The following is a 6,000-nucleotide window of genomic DNA, read 5'->3' as shown; positions in this document are numbered from 1 at the left end:
TGGATCTAGGCCCCCTATATGTATGTGGCAGGTAGGCAGCTTGGTCTTCATGTGGATTGCCTGGCGAGTGGAGTGGGTGGGTACTGTTTATATCATGGACTCTATTGCCTGATTTTGGATCACTTAACCCTGGCAGTGATGTGCCTCAGTTGATAAAGATATATTGAATAATGGTGTGATTTGATGTGCTGGAGAGGTTTGATATGTGGTAAGGTGAACTCCCCATTTTTTAGGGGGAAATGGAGAGGGGAAGGGGCAAAGAGGTGGAGAGGAGACCCTTGGGATGTGAAGTAAATAAACTAAACTAAAAAACATTTAAATTAAAAAAAGGTCATACAATTTGCTATAAAAATGGCTTAGTAGCCAAGGGCACTTGATAATCACACAGCGGATCCAGGTTCCATTCCTTCATCTACACCAGAAATCTCATGAACTCCTTTCATCCTGTTCTGGAGAAGCCAACATGCTCCTGTGTCCTCCATGAGGATATCTAGATATACAGAAAGTCACATATGCACATAAAAATAAAATAAAATAAAATAAAATAAAATAAAATAAAATAAAGAATTTTATTTTTTAGAAGCAACATCATCAGTGGAGACTGAGCTCAGCAGAAATGTCAAAGATGATTGGTCTCTTTCTACCAGCCCTTGACATGCATTCAATCAAGGTGTCAGGTGACAGATGAGTGCATCCCTGTGGTACCAGTGCTAGGGACAGGAGTTACAATCTTTAGCCTGACATGTCCAATATGTTAATGGACCTTCTTTCCATAATGTGATTTTAATATGCCCATGACTATAGTCTCAATTTATCTCAACAAACTTGTGTGATGGTACCCTTTCTAATTCCAGGAATATGTAATTTATCAGTTTTTATTGCATGATCAGTTATTGTTTGCAGATACATCTAGATACTCAGTCATCTCTCAGCCTCCGAATGGAGTTCAAAAGAGTCTTAGTGCATGGCACAGACTGCAACATAACTGTTTTACACAATAAGAATAACTCATGGCAGGGAGTCCAAAAATAATTTCAAAAAATCATAGAAGAAAATGTCCCCAACTTAAAGAAAGAGATGTCTTTAAACATACAAGAGACCTATAGAACACCAAATAGAATAGACCAGGAAAAAAGAAAACCTCCTTATATTACATAAGTGTCAAAACACTAAATCTACAGAACAAAGAAAAAATATTAAAAGCACCAAGGGAAAAAGGCCAAGTAACATATAAAGGTAGACTGATCAGAATCAAACCAGACTTCTCTACAGAAACCATGAAAGCCAGAAGGGCCTGGGCAGATGTCATGCAGAGTCTAAGGGACCATAGATGCCAAACTAGGATACTATATCCAGCAAAGCTTTCAGTCAACATAGATAGAGAAAATCATTCTGCGACAAAACTAAACTTAAACAATATGGTACCCTTTTGAATCCTCTGATGTTGCATGAATATACATTCAGAAAACACACCCATACACAAAAAAATGAGTTCATTAATGAGCTTTAAAACATGCACAAAAAGTTAAAAACTGACTTCTTTGGAAGATAAGATATCAGAGGCTAAATCTCAGTAGGTGGGAGGAAGGATCATTTTACTTCCTCCTTTAATTCTGAATGGTCATTGCATGGCTATATTATCATTTTCAATATAAAACAAATAAAAAAGTTGCTTGTTTCAGATATGTGCCTAGGAGTGATACAGCTGGTGGTTGAGGTAGCACTATTCCTGATTTTCTGAGAAAAACGCCAGAGTAATTTCCAAAGTGCTTGTACAAGTTTACGTTTCCACCAGCAATGGAGGATGAGTCTCCTTTCTCCACATCCTCTCCAGCATATGGTGTCACTTGAGTTTTTTATCTTAGCCATTCAGAAGGGTGTAAGTGAAATCTCAGGGTGGTTTTGATATGAATTTCCCTGATGACTAAGGATGCTGAGCATTTCTTTAAGTGTTTCTCTGCCATTTGATATTCCTCTATAGCACATTCTCTGTTTAGCTCTGTACCCCAATTTATAATTAGATTACTTGGGTGTTTAAGTTCTTGAGTTCTTTATATCTCCTGAATATTAGCACTTTGTCAGTTGTAGGGTTGGTGAAGAGCTTTTTGCATGCTCAACTATACCACAGGGACATTTGCTCAACCATGTTAGTAGTAACTCTATTCATAATAGGCAGAAATTGGAAACAACCTAGGTGTCCCTCAATGGAAGAATGGATACAGAAATTGTGATACATTTACACGATGGAATTCTACTCAGCTGTTACAAAAAAAAAAAAAAAAAAGAAATGAAATTTGCAGGCAAATGGATGGACCCAGAAAAGATTATCCTGAGTGAGTTAACCCAGAAGCAGAAAGACAGACATGATATAAATTCACTTACAACTGCATATTAGCATATAATATAGGATAAATATACTAAAATCTAAAGAAGCTAACCAAGAAGGAGGACCCTAGGGAAGTACTCAATCTTCATTCAGAAAAGCAAACATAATAAACATCGGAAGCAGGAGAAAACAGGAACAGGACAGGAGCTTACCACAGAGGGACTCTGAAAGACTCTACTGATTGGGGTATCGAAGCGGATAGTGAGACTCATAGCCAAACTTTGGGCAGAGAGCTGGGAATCTTATGAAAGAAGAGGGAGATAGAAAGACCTGGAGGGGACAGGAGCTCCATATGGAGACCAACAGAGCTAAAATATCTGGGCCCAGGAGCCCCTGCAGAGACTGACACTCCAACCAAGGATCATGCATAGTTAAAAACTTAGAATCCTTGCTCATATGTAGCCCATAGACTCGGTCTCCAAGTGGGTTTCCGTGTAAGGGAAGAAGGGGCTCCCTCTGGCATGAACTCAGTGGCTGGATCTTTGGTCACTTTTCCTTAGGGGTGCAGCCTTGCCAGTATACAGAGGAAGACAATGCATCAAGTCCTGATGAGACCTGATAGGATAGGATCAGATAGAATGGTAGGAGGACCTCCCCTATCAGTGGTCTAGGGGAGAGACGTAGGAGGAGAAGAGGGAGGGAGGGTAGGACTAGAAGAAGATGAGGAAGGGAACTACAGCTTGGATACAAAATTAATAAACTGTAAGAATAAATAGATAGATAGATAGATAGATAGATAGATAGATAGATAGATAGATAAAAAGTTGCTTATTTACACAATGGAGAAACAATAACATAAAACAGAATATCTAGTAAGAAATGGATCTAATATACACGTAGTTTTATGAAAGGTTTACAGAAATGTCTGGATGACAGAGCCAAAATAGATGGTCAAAGAAACTATTAGTAATTTGGTATTATACTCCCAAACTTGTGCTATAATAAAGAATTTGCTTTCTTTCTCATAGAGAACAGATTATGTAGACAGAATGTATGATTTAAGAGATACTTCTTATGCTAATGTGACTAATATAGCCCATTGTTTCAGGTAAATTTGTTTCCATAAGCAGGTTAATCCTGCCAGAGAAAAGGTGTGTAGTGGTTTCTGGTTACAAAGCAACTTAGATAATATATATAAAACAATGTATGTTATGTAAATGTAAGGCATCATCATTGTAAACATGGACTTCAGTAGTGAACAACACCTCTTTCTCTCTACAGCTGGTTATTTTCTCTGTGTTCTTCCTTACCTTACTATGAGACATAATTTATTTTTGCTAGTTTTTTTTTTTATATATTAAAGTGCTTTTAAACAGATTTTTAAATAACCTTTACTAAGAAAGAACTATTACAATGGGCAAATAAAGCTAGTACTTCTTACCTCCCTTTCTGTTTTGTGTTTATTTAGAGATCATAGGACCTTTTCATTGTAAACACTGAAAACCTGGAGCTTTGCAGAAAGTCTTAGAGTGAAATACACAATGAGAATTTGGGTGATACACACAAGTGCCTCATGGTTAGATAACTATACATTAGTCATCCGTTAATTTATATGTAGGTTGTTTTGTGTTTCCATTGTAAATTTAAATGTGTTTTGGAGTTTTCCAGCACAGAAGCAGGACTAGTTATGTGATGTCATAATAAAACCTTTTTTTTTTTTTTTTTTTGTCATTTAGGAAAAATTTAGTTAGGTAGAGAAAAACCATGCAAATTTCTTCTTATTAATTGTTTGATAGATTTTAGTGAACACATTGTTTAGAATCTTAGAATGCCCACTTCTGTATATTTGTTTTTTATTTCTCAACTTAGTATAATATTATTACTTTGACATTTATATCAGCATATTTTTACTGCAGTCCTTTCAGGGAATTATTTCCTCACATTATCTTTCCATTCCATGCACACATACCCCATTTTTTCTAAAGATATCATTCCATTACTTGGAAAGCATTGCTACAAAATTGTAAAAATGGGTTTCATTCGGTTAATGAGCTGGAAAACAGGAAGATATTCCATAGTAAATGAGGTTTACACATGATAATGTTGGGTTTGTTATATAAGATATTGCTTCCTTCCACCTCTCAAGGAAGACTAAATTTTGCTTTTATAGAGTCTGCACAATGATAACATAAATAAATTTGACAAACTGTACAACAAAAATACAAGTTTATAATAATACTAATGAACAAAAAATATTGTTAATTCATTACAAAAGCAGGCCATCATTAAAGACTAATTATCTTAAAAGCCAACAAAAGACATGTATGAAGGAATGAGTTCTGATCGTGCAGTGGTCCTGTAATTACAACCATTTTCATTTTATCTAACCAGGAAGACATAATTTGCAAAATATGAAAATGTATATGCACTAGTGGTTGTCTTTTAATGTATGCTCATGCTTTGGTGCTTCATTATTATTTTGTTAAGGAGGCTAATAGAACTACTGCAAAATATATAGATGTAGATAATAAACTGACTGAATATCAATAATGAAGCCCAGCCAATTAATAAAAATATTGTGTGCTGGCTTTTGATATTATTGTTAAGGAAATACTGGGGGCATCTCAGGTACTTGTAAAAGCACTATACTAAAAGAAATTTAGTAATTCTGACAAAATATGATATTTTATAACATTTAGGTTTTCTTGACAGAATCATTTGCTAAAAATCTATATTCACTAACTAATTCTTTCTCAGAAAGTTGTGATACATGACTTGATCAACAGAACTCCCAATAGCAACAGCTTTCTCAATTACTGATAAGAAAAGGATTCTCCTGAGTAAGACACTAATAGATTATTTTGTATTTTCTTTAAATGTCATGAGATTTGTTAGACAAGATGGCAGGCAATATTAATTCTAGGGCTTAGGAGGCTGAGGCAAAAGTTCATTTAAGTGTATATATGTATAAAGTATATAATTTATTTTATTATGTTTATAAATATATTTGATATTAATATTGTATATTTGGAGATAAAGTCTCCCAAAATGAGAAAATAATGCAAAAGCCGTAAAAGTGCATCTACCCTTCAATTAATTTTCAAGAGTAGTACATGCAGGAATCAGCATTACTTATAAGATTCTTACAGACCAGAGACCAAGATGGCGGCAAACAGCTCACACCCTATCTGAGGAAAACAGGATCCAAAACTCAGAAATTGGCGAGTGGAAAGACAGCTGACACCAGAACATCGACACTGAGACTTCCTGGGTGAGAGGCTACAACCTGTGAGCTAGGACAGATTGGATCCAGGTCACCTGCAGACTTTTCCTAGAATGAGAGTGGAGAATATTCCAACTCCCTGCGCTTCTCCTTGACCCCAAACAGGAGATTCCCAGCTCAGCAAAGGCAGCAGTGGTTGCCCCAAACACAAGCCTCCCTCCTTGGTGACTGAGAGGCATTGGCATTATGGGGATCCCAGGTCTGCAGCTGCTACAGGGCAACAACAAACCCTAGCAGGAGCCTCCCTGCTCAGTTAACGAAAATGAAAAGGCACAGGCAGCTGCCCCAAGCAGGATCGTCCATGCTTGGTGAATGAGACAGCGGAGGAGCCTGCCTCAAGAACAGGTCTTCCTACACAGGAGCCAAAAAGTGTACACCACTGAGCTGATAG

This window comes from Psammomys obesus, unplaced genomic scaffold (genome assembly GCF_907164565.1).
Source record: "Psammomys obesus unplaced genomic scaffold, mPsaObe1.curated_primary_1811, whole genome shotgun sequence".
In the NCBI taxonomy this organism is placed as follows: Eukaryota; Metazoa; Chordata; class Mammalia; order Rodentia; family Muridae; genus Psammomys; species Psammomys obesus.
Note: the sequence above shows the minus strand (reverse complement) of the source record.